The sequence below is a fragment of the Misgurnus anguillicaudatus genome, chromosome 17 (assembly GCF_027580225.2).
Source record: "Misgurnus anguillicaudatus chromosome 17, ASM2758022v2, whole genome shotgun sequence".
Lineage (NCBI taxonomy): Eukaryota > Metazoa > Chordata > Actinopteri > Cypriniformes > Cobitidae > Misgurnus > Misgurnus anguillicaudatus.
Window position 1 is genome coordinate 25502501 of NC_073353.2, and position 16383 is coordinate 25518883.

A 16383-nucleotide genomic window follows, 5' to 3' on the forward strand; every position below is an offset into this window, starting at 1 on the left:
AGTATTCAAATACATAAATGACCACATCATCATCAAGATTATTGTCTGACTTTGAAGCAACACCGTAGCATCACCGGCCCATTTATTGACAGTACATCTTCGGGTACCAGAGTGATTGATGCACGAGACCCCTCCTCTGAATTCAGCATTAAATGTGCGCAGAATAATCGGATCTGATTTGGCCAAACAGACAGCGCAAAGATGCAGTCATATGAATAATGGAGCATGGCAGCCGCAGTATCACTCCGATAATTTGCCAGCTGGTCATTGAATGGCAAAGCATGTGTTAGCCATTATATGGTTTCATCATAAAATACCTCATCCTCAAGAACATCAAAAGACGCAGGATTAAACTTCATCTCTTTTAAAACTCAAATCAAAGTGAAAGTGCGGTGTACAAAAAGCACACGTTTATTCTTTCGGGCTAACGTGGGATTGATGTTTCGCAGATTGATTAAAATTGTAAGATCTTGGATTTTGTCAAGTTTCCTCGCATTAAATTTAATAGATGGAAAGGGAGTGGGGAAATCTGCAGTGATGTATTTTTGCATCTGGCAGAATTAGATATTGTTCTTCCTCTGCAAGAATGAAAACTCAAATTGCTTTGCTGATGTAATTGTCTTGACAAACCCAAAGGACAGAAGCTTTATTTCATTTTGAGCGTAATGTTTGAGAAATAATCTGGCTAATTTCACTTAGCGTAGAGCAGGAAATTTGCACAAATCATGTGATTTTCTTTGGCTAAATACAAAGTTATGTTTGCTTTAAGCAGTATCATATGATCAAAGATGATTATGTGAAGATGCTTTTTTAATTGTATTTGTAAGTAAACAAATGACACAGAAAACAGCAATCCACACTCTAGGAAATAAATGGTCCTTCACAGTGATGCTAGGTTTTCATTTAGCAAACATGTTGCCTTACTGTGGGTTTACACCAGATGCGAGTTCAATGATTTGCGCAAGTAGATTACATACAAAGTCAATGCAAAGACGCGATCAGAAGCATCCTCGCATGGGGCGATGTGAATGACGTGATATGGGCGTTTGCTGTGAAAACACGCTCTATTTGCCTCAAACGCATCTTCGCCCAAGTTGAAAATATTCAACTTGAGCGAAAAATTCACATGACACGAAGTTAAATCCCGCGAGTAATCTAGAGCAAGCAACGCGATGCGATTGCATGCTTCGCGTTTGGTGTAAACCCACAGTTAACGATTTGCGCGAGTAGATTACATACAAAGTCAATGCAAAGACGCGATCAGACGCGTCCTCGTTTGGGGCAATGCGAATTACGCGATATGGGCGGCGCGTTTGCCGTGAAAACACGCGCTATTCGCCTCAAACGTGTCTTTGCCCAAATTGAAAATATTCAACTCGAGCGAAAAATTTCCATGACACGAAGTTAAATCCTGCGGGTAATCTAAAGCAAGCAACGCGATGCTATTGCGCGCTTCACGTTTGGTGTAAACCCACAGTTACTGTGGGTTCACACAAGACGCGAGTTTAACGATTTGCGGCAGTAGATTACATACAAAGTCAATGCAAAGATGCGACCAGACGCGTCCTCGCGTGGGGCGATGTGAATGATGCGATATGGGTGACACGTTTGCCACGAAAACGCGCGCTATTCGCCTCAAACGCGTCTTCGCCCAAGTTGAAAATATTCAACTCGAGTGAAAAATTTGCATGACACGAAGTTAAATCCAGCGAGTAATCTGGAGCAAATAACGCGATGCCCCGGCATTTCTAAAGTAGCAACACACTTTCAGTTCTTTAACCTGCATAATCCTTACTTCACACACATGCTTTCCAAGCATGTTTCCTATCTCCTTTTTAAAGTGTCCTTGCGGTTCTGGCTTCAAAAGTGAAACGGACTGAAGTTTGTGCTGACTCGGCCGACTTTTCCTAAGACAAAAGGCTGGATCATTAGCCATGGGGATCTGAAATGTGACTTGGCAGACAATCACGGTGTATGATCAAACAACTTGTCAGTATGTTCTGTCGAAATGAAGGGGTGCAGCAAAAAATAATTCAATAGAGGATCAATCAAGTTCGCGAGCAGTGAAACAAATAGTGCTGATGATGCAAACGTGGGGCCGTCCCTTCAGGACACGACGCTTCATTTGGATATTTGTTCTCCCTCATGAATGTTCCATTACGTGATACCATGGACTGCTAATCACATTCCGCGAGAAAGACGGTGCTTTTAGGAATGTTGAAAAGAGAGAAGTTCTTTCTAATCTTTGAAATACCTTAAAAGTGACAGAATGCTTTCTCCTGCCAAGATGTAAGGGTTAGATAGAGAGATAAATATGCTGTGGTCAGCTAAGAGTAGCTTGCAAGCAGAGAGGCAAATTTAATAATGTATTATCATTCACTTGAGAAGATGAAATCTCCTTGTCCATCACAACACGCCAAGGCCGTTTTAAGTTACCCTTCATTTCAAAGGAGGCAATGTGCTGCAAAGACACCTGCTCTGATAAAAGGCAAGATGCGGCTTTTTGGCCTAGAGGGTTGGGGCTTCTCTGTTTGATGGCTTGCCTTCCAAACTCTGCACTCGTAGTTGTTCCCTTTTCCCATCTCTCATTTGCAAATGAGTTTCTGTAAGACTTTTTGTTTTGTTGTCGAAGGGCAATTAGTATGAACTTGGTTCCATATGCAGCATGGACGGTCTCTTTGTGAATTCTAAGTACACGTTCGAGCATCTGCCCTTAACTGTATGCGCACTGCTGTGAACAAATTTACCCGCTTGCCCTTGGACAGAGGAAATGTAACAATTAGCAATACCGTTTCTGATGTTGCTAATGTGTGATTTAAAATGCAAAACAAACCTTATGAACAACTGTTGTAATAAGGCAAGGCTGACCCTGAGATTGTTTCTTCACCCCTGTACTGCGCACTAGACATAGCAATTAAAAACCTTAAAACTCCTCACCAATGTATGTTTTGTTTTGTAAACATCTGAAACCGATTTACCAGACATAACAAATGTAAAAGTGCATTTTGTTTACATTTCGTTTTTTTATAACAACTAGTCCTAAATTCTGGAATAGGATTAGCTGTGTTTGAAGCTGTTGTAAAATGATGATAAATGCACACCTGTGATTGTTTAATGTGTTTAAATGTTGCTCTTGTTAGTGAACTTTATGCCACAGGGCTGTTGAATGCTTTATTCTGATTGGTTGATAAATGTTCCATGGGTACCTGTCAAATGTCTTGAAATAACCACCAGAGCAATGTCTTAAGGGCTCATTATAGTTGTGCGTAGGTCCTACGGTGTAGCCACGATAGAGTAGGTTACGCAACGGTTTTCATTTAGACTTTTGCGTTGACGTGGAAACACACATGCAGAACGCTGGCAGGCAGTGTCCACGCATTTAACCACAGTAGCAGCACGACCGTCAATGAAGAAGCAGCTGGGCAAGTTTAGCCCACAAATGAAGATGAAGAATCAGCTTGTTGTGTATGTTTTTAGAAGACCAGCAGTGATGGAAGTAAATAAACAGCAACTTTTGCTGCAGTTTGAGTTAAATCACTCCTCAACTTGGGCCATCTTTGTTCTCACCGTCGCAAACGAAAATATTTATGACGCATTTTTTTCTCCTGACGGGAGGGGTTCTAGTGGACCAATCACAGTGCTTGCAGTCCGCGTAGAACTGACGCGCTGTTAAAAATTTGCCGAGGTGCACGTCAACCTATGCCGACGCTACGGATAACCTACGGTGTAGCTACGACATAGACCTTACCCACGACTATAAATTGGACTTTAGATCCTTTTTACCCCTGGTCACTTCATGCATTTTCTCTGATCGTATAGCTATTCGATTGTAAAAAGACCAAGTGTAATGCCCCCCGAAGCGTTTTCGCCCAAACCACTTCAGGAGGTGGTCTGGGACACATTTCAGATTAAACTGGACATGTGTAAATACATCTGATTGATGAAGTCACGTATGTCAGCGCTTTGCTCCTCCCAAACGTCACTCCCACATTAGCCGGCAGAGAGGTAAACAAAGAGGATACGCTCATTGCTTTATGAAGCGACGGCAGTGGGTAAAAAAACTTTCTAGAACCAATAAAATAGTCCAATGACAGAATCGATTATCTTAAAGAGACAAAACTTTCAGAGAGCGTTTTGTTACGCGCTTTGCCCTGTCATGGACCTTTAAATCTGTAATGTGCGCTTCACCTCGTGCCCTTGCCTAACATACAGTAAGTGCTGCCTTTTGTTGTAAAGGCTTCGTCTAAAGTTTTTTAAGGCGGAGTAATAAATAGTGCATTTGTGTTTTGCACTGGAATAGAAGATCAGATTAATATCCGATCAGCCAAGACGCATTTATGTGGCGAATGTAATTGGAACGCTTTTAATAAATCAGATAGCAATCCAATCAGAGAAAACGCATATAGTGACCAGGTGTAAAAGGCAATTTCCTTAGCAATTTCTGTGGTAACCGTGGTATAAGCAGAAAAATTTACTCCGGTCCTGAATTATTGGGATATAATACTCAGCTTTGCGCAACATTACACCTTGGGTGTGCATTGTTTTTCGAAAAATTAAATGGCTTGTTGTCAATTATCCCTTACATATTGAACTTAGATAACTGTGAATAATAAAAAAACAGTGAATTTCAATTCAACATCTATCTATCATAGTGCTGTTTCTAGCGTTTTCTTTTACCAATAAGCCACTCGAACTTGTGCTTAACAGTGATTTATTACTGTCAAATTGAAACGGTCTTATCAAGCTGCCGAGTCCTAGCTGACTTTAGGGCATAGTGTGTCAAATAAAAAATTTTGACTCTTTCGTAATTAGCAACGGATACTTAGGACTTTTATACCCTTTCGCTGCGAACAAAATTGTTCCTAATAAAAGAAAAAAGGGGGTGGAAGACTTAATTTTCATTCTCTCGCAGTGCTAGACGCATATTTGAAAGCTCGTCTGAGTGTTGCAGTCACCTTGACTTTGCAGTCACTGGCCTAGAGACGCTGTTGCTTATCCCGCCTAACCCCTGCCCGTCAATTAGGTGTTTAAAAATTAATCTCTTTAACTGGAAATTTCTTCCATCTGTAAACGGAGTGTTATTAATTCAAGCTGCGCAAAGCCAATGCTATGAATAATGTTATCAAAACAGATTTCCACACGTTTAACACATCACCCCTTTTAAAAATTCGAAGGATTTTTTCCTGCGAACCAGCCACAAACGGATTTGCATCCTTTTTTCTCTGCACACGAGGACGTCAGACTGAGAGCTCCTAAGCTTTGCTTTTTAAAAGTTTACATTTACATTTCTCTTTTGTCTTTCTTCTTTGGTCTCCAAAGCGGCTCAGTACATAGAGCCTGGATTAGTGCCAGAGTCGATTGTCGCCCAAACATCCTCGTTCCCTGTAGGATTGCCTGGAATCACATTAATATGTCTGCCCGTTTTCGACAGAACACACTTCACTGTGATCAGACTGCAGACTATTTTCCATTTCTCAGTGTTGAAGTGCTTGTTCTGTCAAAGTGTTTTGATTATGTAGGGATTTTTCCTTGTTGTTTAAATTTTTAACTATTTCTAATGCATTTGTTGTTGTGTAAAGATAACATTACTTCATTCTCCAAAGCAGCTATCATGTTAAGTCAACAAATTATGAAATGAAGACAAATCCATAAATCCTCCGTATAATGTCTACCAACCGACATACAAAAGAACGTTAAGCACTTGAGTTTACCGAAGGTTCAGATGTGTGACCGTAGTAATCAAGATTTCAGGTTGTATGCCAGTTAGCATCCATAAATGTGCTAAGTCTGGCTTTAATTCATTGCATGCTGTTTTTTAGACTATATACTACAACATGTTTGAGTTTCACACTCTGATGATCGTCACCTTCGTCACAAATCACAAACAAGACCCTCCACTACATACAATTCTTGTATATGCTTGCTTTTCAAAAAGCAATTAAATTCAAGCCTTTTGAGGGTATTAGTTACTCATCCTTCTTTACCTTCATTAATCGGGTTATGCAACCCTCTCTCGCCAACACTCCATCTATCTTCGAGGAGGGTCTGGTTACGACAACGATGGTTGTCATTGTGCAGCGAGTGTGGCCTTCCTGTAGGACACTCACTTGAAGAAACAAAAGTAGTGGAGGGGCTTTTTTATGCAGCCATCACAGGCAGTCAAGCCTTTAATCCTCAGCGGTCCGATAATGACATCCCTTCTGCATTTATTACACTGAGGAGCAAGGAAAAACGCTGACTTTGAACAAATGAACACTCTGACCTTTATGCAATAAATATGACACGAGCCGTATAAAAAGACAAGATATCTTCTTCTGCTGGGGCTTGCGTCACAGGCCCTGCCGAGCTTCAACATCAGAAAACAAGATGTTTGTAATACTGTACACGAACCAGAAACATGAAATATATTACGTTTTCAACAAGGTTTTCAAGACTCCCACATGGTCTGTGTTAACATGTAAATCTTGTGCAATGGTTGAAATGGGAAAAAATACTGTAAGGGCTGTCTGTCACTCCCCTTGACCCCCACCATGATGCCACCATTAGATTTGTTATTTTATCAATGGGATAAATGACCATATATAATTATTTCTTAGTCTCTTTATTAGAATACAACACATACAATATATAATATTATTTTAATAGTTATAGGGGAGAGCAGGGGCGAAAGTACCATTTTTCAAAAACAAGCAAACGTCATTTTAAAAGATAATGTATTAGACAGAGATATATTTTTGCTGTGGTCAATAACCCACAAGTGTGGTCTATCAATACCAGGTGGAATTTTGTAAAAAATGTAAAACAACAAGTATAATTTCACTTTAAACATCAGTAGTAAACTGTTACTTTCGACCCCACCTGCAGGGACAAAAGAAACACAACAAAACAAGATAGATTTTTGTGTTACACATGTTTTTATTAAATATACATGACTATGACCTTGTTTATATGTAACTGAAAACATATTTTGTAATTTATCTTTGTAAAAAATAATGAAATTACATTTCAGTTTTATCAAATGTTTCAAAAGTATGAAGCCGCTAAGGGGACATGGAGCAAAAATTAGATAAAGTTTAGTTTCGCATGTGCACGCGAAACTATCGCGTTTAGTTTTGCATGCACACGTGAAACTTTCATAACGTAAAAGTTTCATGTGAGCACGCGAAAGTTTCACGTGAGAACGCGAAAGTTTCATGTAAGCACGCGAAAGTTTCACGTGAGCACGCAAAAGTTTCATGTGAGCACGCGAAAGTTTCACGTGAGCACATGAAACTAAACTTTTGAATTTTTTTACTCCAATGTCACTTTAGGGGGTCGGTACAAACGCAACCAACAGTACAAACGTACATTTTTGAGAATAAAAAAAATTTGACAGTTTGAACACTATGAAAATGAAATGAAATCAAATTAGAATAATATCAATTTTAACATATACAACAGTATTAGCAGCGGGACAAAAGTAACAAGTGTTACTTTCGACCCGACAGGATCTCCTAACGTTTAAACACAATTTACTTTTATAGGAGAAAATCGCTTTGTTACTTTCGTCCCGCATTACTTTCGCCTGTTCTCCCCTACTGTTCATAAGCTAAAGTGTCAAGTATTTAGTGTGACCTCCCCTTACACTTGAGCAATAGCAGGAACCTGCTTTAAACTAAATGAAATAAAACCCTAATTTCTAATTATTATCTAATGAGTTTAGGACGTCAGTCTCCTCAAAAGAGTTCAAGATGTGCTTAGTGCCCAGACCTTAATAAAGACCCCCCCCCCAAACAAAAGTGGATGGTCATTTAAACTTTCCTAAAATATTTATTTATTTGTTTATTTCATGTTTATGTAGTTATTTATACATTTACTGTATGTACGTGCAACTATAAGGGCCCAGATGTTTTATGATGTCACCGCCAGCAATAGTACTTTGCAAGTCCTGCAGCATAAAGGGTGCTTTTGTTTTTATCCCTGACCGCGTGCGACAGTTAAGGATTTATGAAGATTTCCTCCCCTTCGCCTGCCCATCTGTGCGGCTGTCTTCAGCATGGCCTTGAGAATATGTTTCAATTTATTAAGCCAAACCAAAGGACTCATTATTTCAGAAGAGGGCCGCGGAGTGACACACAGAATTGGTTATTAATGGAAAGTCTCTGCCACAGGGCAGTTGAAATTTAATGATATCCTACAAGAAAATATGATGGTGTCACTTTCCCAAAAGTCATGCGAAATGTCAGCGTTTTAAGGTCCCGCCGCTAATTTTATGCCCGTGCACAGTAATGTTTGGGAGCGCGTTTAGGAAACACGGCCCAGTGCCTGTGCTGATTATCCCCCCTCACCTTCCCTGTGCTCTCAAATGGGTTTGTGCAGCAAGCGATTTAATCTCTAAGTGTAGGGAACATTAGTGGAGAGAGAGAAAAGTGAGAGAGAGAGCAGCAGAGTGCATTTCTCAAAGATAAGGCTTTCCGAGCCAAATGTTACCTGCTAATCCAGGTCCGACCGACTTCAGCACTTGACTTTGGCTCTCAGCAGGAATTTGGTAATGGCTAATTTTCATCTCAGAATTAAAGAGCAGAAAAGAGCAAAGCGGAGTGGTTGTATGCGTGTTATGGACTCTGCGGTAGATAGGCGCATAACATGTATGCCGTAGTATCTGTTGTGTTCATGCACAACATATGCACCTTTAAGTCATTCTAAAGGAATTTACCCATTACGGATCACAGCACACATTTCTCACTGTGGTTTAAATGTGAATATATGCTGTAAAGGTAGAATTATTTTTCATTTTCCATTTCTTTGTTTTGTAAGGCAGCAATGTTTTGATATTCCTCAAGCATTATGATGACAGGTTTGTTCAGACCCAGTACTGAAGTATTACATTTATGCAATTACTTCAGGGTGGACTGCTTACAGACCTCATTTAAACTCTATTTTCTAGGTCATTTCAGCCTTAGGTGTGCTGTCTGTTATTGCTAAACTTTATACTTTTGGGGAAAAAAGATAAAAAATCTTGCACTGGCTTACATTAAACGAATATAAATGTAACATTTATAAAAAGAAAAGTAATGTTGCTTTTCATTCTTGAAACTATTTAACTTATCTGACTTTACTTTAAAAAATTGCATTATGTGTTAATTTTGTGTTAAATACCACTTTGATAGAGATTTATACATTATGTACTCAGTACACTGTCAGAAAATGTTGTTAAAATGTGAAGAGTTTGGTTTTAAAACGCGATAAACGTTTTTTTTTTTATAGTTACCGCCAAAATCAGTATTGTATCTGGTCAATTGTATCTGGTAAAAAGTAAATTCTTCATTTTACGCCAAAACCGATATCAGCCGTGTTATTCTGTCATCTTTTTCCCAAAACGCAATATACGCCAGTCCTCCTTCTCTGCAGAACGCAATAAATCCGCTCAACAAATCACAGCGCACCATTCCAGGCATTGTAAACAAACAATGGCGGTGCGTTGAATACACACAGAATCCTAGTTTTCCTCATCTTGTACTTCCTGATCAACAAACAAACAAAATAATACTTTTGATGACATTGATAAACCTGTGGTGGTTTTCTATGGCGGGAAAGAAACGTAAATCGAATAATTTACATGAGGCACTTGGGCGAAGGAAAAATGCCGGCTGTTGCTTGTTTTCACACGACAGCATCAATACTAACACATTGACCCCAGGAGATCTTATGAAAAACTTTACATTATTTTATGCGAAGTCAACGAAAATCGAGCAGAACCAAAAAAAAAAAACATTTTACAGCTGATCGCTGTCAAAAAATTTCAGCGACGACGTCTCAAGTATGAAAGCAGCAATGACAGCGTTCTTAATATGACAAAGTAAGTGTTTTGATTAATGCCATCATTGTTTATTTTATAAATCAGTGTATACAACTAGTCAACTAAATGAGTATAACATGGCAAAGATGAATGCATACTTATATATTGATTCAACAGATTTATAGTATTTTGAGAAGAGAAAAAAACATTTCATGGATTTGTTGCTTTTTGTGTAAAAAAATAATCAGTTTTTATAATAAATCTTTCAAAATCAAATTATGGATTTGAATTTTAATGTTATTATAACCTAAAGATGCTATGTGAAAGTTTGTAACAGAAAATAGTGGTTTTCATCTTGGTATAGAAAACACATTTTACCAAAATTAGTCAAAATGGATTTATTGCGTTTTGGAACCAAACTCTTCATGTACCCCAGCTGTCACTGGGATGGTACGCTATTAAAAAGTGCAGCTTTGGACCTAAAGACTTCATATGAGTACCTCAGAGGTATAAATTGGTACCAAAGAGAGCTAATTAGTACCTCAAATATACATATTAGTACATAGTGGAACCAAATGTATATGTATCTCTACCCAGTGGTACATATTTGGACCTTTTCAAAGGGTACTGCCTCAGTGACAGCTGGTGTGCATATTTTGAACCATTTACCAAGGCCCAGTTTCAATACAATTGCTTACTGTAAGAAACCTTTAGAACCACAAGAGTAAGGTTTTGTTAACATAAGATTTCTTTCAATCGACTGAAAAGCCTAAAACTGTGCTTATCTAATACTTAAACCTCATTTTTACTGAATGCTTACCTGCTATCAGGTTTTGCATGCCATAAAAACAAGTTTGTTCAAAAATGCGTTGCAGTCCGAACCTGGCCCTTTAAATGTAGGCTATAAAAGCTTTAAGTCAATACTGTAAAATCAGTTTGCTGTTGAAATATTTAATGGAATGCAGAAGAAAGAGAAGCTGATGCAGTTTTAAAGATTAGCCTCTGTGTAATGTGGTGTTGTCTCCCTTTTATGAGACTGAAAGGTCATAACCACTCCCCCGGAAGGAGGCAACTTCTTCAGCCCCATTGGCAGGTCAAATAAAATGTAATTGTCTGCTGTAGGCAGAGGCAGCCTTTGCAGGGAGGGAACTGACATCCTCCAGATTTTAAACATTCAATTCTCCTGCTGCGAGGAACACAGGTTTGCAAGGACACAGGCTTCACCTGTCAATATATCACAGTGACTGGCTAGCCAAAATGCTGCAATGCTTTCTCTTTCTTTCTCTCTCTCTCTCCGTTTCTCCTCCGGCTCAGTGCCTTCATTGGAGAAATCAGCTGAAAGGTCCGCTGGGACCTCAATTCAAACACCGCAACTCGCAACATATGGCAGATTTTCAGCTCCCAAGGTCAATTAAAGCTATTTATTGCGGGAATGTTGCTAAATTTCCCAAGGTTTCCTCCCAATTCGTCGCAGAACGTCTTGTCTATCATATTAAAAATCAGTTGAGTGCTTTGCGCTCTCCTTGTCTTGACTTTCCATCAAAGATATCAAAGGGTTTCGAGATGGGTTTGAGACATTTTATCTTGTCTTATCGCCAACATCTCTTTCGCTCTCCCCTTTTCCTCGCCGCAGCCTTGTCCAAACGCTCCGCGCAATACAAATCTAATAACATGTAAATTGGAGATAAGCCCAGATCCCTCCAAGTGATATTTTTTACATTCATAGTTTGTCAAGTCGATTTCTAAGCCCCTGTTTTAGCAGCACAACACATAAGGACTGAGAGAATTAACTAGAAAGGTGATTTATCATTGCTACCACACTGTCAAGGACTCCCACTGCTGCCAAAAGAGAAGGGGGGGGGGGGGGGGGTGAGTTTATGTGCGTTTGTGCGCATTGAGTATGTGCGTTGCTTTAAATTATGGCATTTCATTCCGAATGCGTTGTATTTACAGCGTCCCATTTTTATTTGTGGCTCCTATTATCCTGCGAAACAGTTGCGCGTGAAATGTTATTTGTGACACGGCTGACCTAAAAGGATTTCATAAAGATTTTTTTGAGGCTGAAAGCCGCAAACGGACCTGTCACAGCTGCTGCTGGAAGTCTCGGCGGAGAAATATCACCTGGAAAACACAGCTCTCTCCTTCGGTCTCTTCATCACGCTGGCGTCTGGCACTGTAATTAAGTCCAAGTCAATGATTCTAGACCAATGACAGGAAATAAACAACTAAAGCCAAAATGTAGTGTTCAAAACAAGGAACGAATTAGGGGATACTTACAAACACAATTTAGCACCAAAAGATCATTTTTAACATGGTGTCTGTTTTCATGTTTATGTTGTAATATATAAGATAAATATATAAGATTAAACATATACATTTTAAATGTAAGATAACTCCCTCACTGAGTATTTGCTAACTAGCTCTTTAGTTTCATCCTGTGAGACATCCTGTTCGTTTACCTTCCATTGTGTAAATTATCAATAGGACTGTGCATAACAGGAACGACCCTAAAGTTCCTTCTGTAAATAGAGAATGACCAAAACAGATAAACAAAACACTGAGCAATAAAAAATCAGATTACTTTTCGGTTTATGTGGCTGTGATTTACAATAGCAAATTCCAATCCATCAAAATGCTGTTTGAGAGCCGAATTGGTCATTTGAGATGAAATGTGTCGTTTGCTTTTTAATGCATGACAGATTGTTTCCTAGTAACAAAGCAATGTGATCCAGTATTGTATTTGTGGCGATGTCCTGCTGAGTGCAATGCACAAGTTGGTTTAAGCAATGATTTATTATTAACGCCAACGCCAAATCTAGGACCACAATCCCTCACAGAAAACGCGATCACCTGTGTGGGAACACATTTGTGTGAATCCTATCTAAATTCACATGGGAAAACGTGATGATAAGTTGTCCATGTGGGATCACATGTGAAAAACATCACCAACATGTGATCCCATTAAGTTTTACATAGGAACTCGCACAAAGATGTTCAAAACCACATGTTTCACACACTTTAAATGTATGTGGACATGTGAAAAACCTAAATTTGTGTGGTTTAACTGTAAATCAAGTACAGACTTGCTTCTGACATCCAAATGTTTTGCATTTGCTCCACAGTTAAAAACATCTCTAATTCCGATGTATATAAAATCCTTGCATCCAATTCATATAATTCATCCAGTTTACTGTCTCGGTTCATCCTATCACAGAGCAAATCAGTAATAAGTGTTTTGTAAAAACTGTTATTTTTGAAATTTGATTAGGAGCGCACGCACATCCATTAGACAGCCGGCAATTGTCAGTAATGAACTGGAGTAAACTGCTGGTTAAATTGGGAAGAGATTGCAGGAGACCCTCCACGGATTCCTGGCCTTTACTGCGTCCAAGAATTCTGAATCATAAAATCCTAATAGTGGCGCCTGGTATTCAACTGTTGGTTGGCTGAATGTTTCCAGGGCATTTGCAGATGCTCGGAATAATCTCTTATGTTTTGCCGCAATCTGCTGCGGAGATGGTTGAAATAAATACTTTAAACTAATTAATGTAGGACCAGCTGTTACCAAGCCTTGGCTGGCGTTAGTGAATATTGATGGCAGAAGAGGGGCTCCTCAAGTCATGCAGTGTTTGTGCATGATTTAGGGAGTCGTATAAACACATATTAATTCTGTATGAGTGCCTGAATCTGGGCTTTGGTACTCAAAACCGAAATGCAGAATGTTGACTTTTTATGACTTTTTAGTAAGCTGTACTTATTCAAAAGAGGGATGTTCACAGTACAGTGCACTGCATTGTATTATCAGTTTTTGTAAATTAGTAGTGCTTGTTTAGATAGTACTAGTTTAATGAATTATTTGGCAACCACACAGCAACACACTTAAAACAAGCAAACTCTTTAAACAAACTTTAAAGTAACTTAGTTATTTAGTAAGTTATTTTAACCGTGGCTACAACTATTTATGTAGAGATATTATGGTATGTATTCATTGTTCAAATGCATTGTACTGTATATACAGACTTTATACTGTACACTCACCTAAAGGATTATTAGGAACACCTGTTCAATTTCTCATTAATGCAATTATCTAATCAACAAATCACATGGCAGTTGCCTCAATGCATTTAGGGGTGTGGTCCTGGTCAAGACAATCTCCTGAACTCCAAACTGAATGTCAGAATTGGAAAGAAAGGTGATTTAAAGGTGGCATTGTTGTTGGTGGCATTGTTGTTGAATGAGTATTTCACAATCTGCTCAGTTACTGGGATTTTCACGCATAAACATGTCTAGGGTTTACAAAGAATAGTGTGAAAAGGGAAAAACATCCAGTATGCGGCAGTCCTGTGTTGGCGAAAATGCCTTGTTGATGCTAGAGGTCAGAGGAGAATGGGCCGACAGATTCAAGCTGATAGAAGAGCAACTTTGACTGAAATAACCACTCGTTACAACCGAGGTATGCAACAAAGCATTTGTGAAGCCACAACACGCACAACCTTGAGGCGGATGGGCTACAACAGCAGAAGACCCCAACTGGTACCACTCATCTCCACTACAAATAAGAATAAAGAGGTTACAATTTGCACGAGCTCACCAAAATGCACAGTATGTTGTTCCTAATAATCCTTTAGGGGAGTTTTTAAGAAGCCTGAATTATTGTGTTATGTTCTGTATGTTGGTGGTGTGGCCCCGCGAGTTGTCTTTTTTGTGGCTGGCAGGTTGTTGTCTGAGACAGTCTCCCATTCTGATTGGCAGCTCGCTATGACAGTGTGAAGATAGTGTCAGCGCAGGCCTGTGTGGTTTAAAGTGAGTTATGATAGTCTTTGTACATGTTTATGTGTGTGTAGATGGTTTCAGGTTGTAATGTGGCCTGTTCAGTACAGTATGTGTGTGTAGTGATGGATGCAGGCTTATGATAGTGGGAATATGGCTTTGATGGCCAGTGTGTGTGGAGATAGATGTAGAGTTATGATGGTCCATACAGCAGATGGCAAAGGTCTGCCCTTACGGATCTGATGAATGGCAGATGATATAATCAGGGCACTGACAGGTGCTGGCGGTTGTTCACATAAAGTGTGGCCATGAAGTGTGGCCTATCTATCTATCTATCTATCTATCTATCTATCTATCTATCTATCTGCCCATCTATCCATCTATCTGCCCATCTATCTGCCCATCTATCTATCTATCTATCTATCTATCTATCTATCTATCTATCTATCTATCTATCTATCTATCTATCTATCTATCTATCTGTCTATCTGTCTATCTGTCTATCTGTCTGTCTATCTATCTAGCCATCTAGCCATATGTTGTCTATTATTTTTTGTCATTTGCACCTACAGTACATACACTTTTAAATACATTTACTGAAATTAAAATATTTTTGGATGTACCTTTTCAATATAAATTCATAATACTGTGCCTTTAAATCTGAATTAATTACACAAATGTTCCCCTGTTGACAAGACATTAAAATTAACATAATGTACATTACATAAACAGATCATTATTAATGACCATAAAACAGCTAAATTAACCTCAAAACTCTTCTAAAAGAATGAGTCCCCCAAATAACATGTCAAAGCTAAACATTCAGTAAATGTGCAAAGATGAGATTTAGTGACATCTGTGGTACTAAAAAAAATAAAAATAAAAGGTTGAATATGCGTGCATCTTGCCCCATCTTGCTTTTATTGCAGTGCATGCGCACCTTGGCCTGTATCTCTATAAAGTCCATGGTCATGGGTTAACATAAAGGCATCTGCCAAGTAAAAAAAGTAAATTTTATGCATTGTTTATTGCTTCATAAAAAAGATAAAAAAAATTCAGATACTGTAGGTGAGCACACATAATTTGTTTGTTTTAATACAAGCTTCTTTAGATTACTTTCGTTTAACCGCATAATGTTTAGCGAGTTGACATAGCGATTAATCTTGAAAAGCTGTTTTTAAAGACACGCTACACAGTTTTCTGTGATCATCCGCTGTTTTTTCTCCGTATGACATTCAAGAAGTCCCAATGGACTAGGTGATAAAATATATCCTCTTTAATGTGCCAGCCCTTGTTTTTATTTGTCTGCCAAGACATAAAACACTTTTTCTTTTATTTCCAGTGGGTTTTAACAGCAACTCCACCTGTGACATTTAACACCTGCACATTTATGTGTCATCCATCGGCTAGCGAGAGCGAGTGAATAACTGATATTTATTTTACTCCTCTCTTTTGTTCTACCAAGTTTCTCTTGATTCTCTTCCAGTTACAGTATATTGATTTTTTTTTCGCGCACCGATTCCTTTAAGGGGTCTAATCCATTTGGCATTGACGTTGCCAGTCTGCTGAGGGGGGCAGTAGTACTGTTGAAACATGGTCAATGAGGGTTCACCACCTTGTGCCATATGGCCTTTGTTGAGGAGCCAGGGCCCTTGATAATCTCAGTTTGCCATATGCATCTGCTTGAGTGTGGCCTTTTCCTATTAGAGTTTTGGTGCCATATGGAGCGGGTGGGTCTGATTTCTCTTTGACAAGACAGAGAAATTTACTTTCCAAAACATAAAAGGCTAGAAATGCATATTTTTAAAGGAACCCTGCATTCTGTCTCTATGTAA

The 16383-nt window shown here is 38.9% G+C and overlaps 1 protein-coding gene across 5 annotated transcripts in view; it reads left to right on the plus strand.

Annotated features, from left to right (window-relative positions):
* The window catches only part of dachd (dachshund d), a 127995-nt gene that overhangs the window by 97571 nt on the left and 14041 nt on the right, over positions 1-16383 (plus strand). The window lies entirely within an intron of this gene.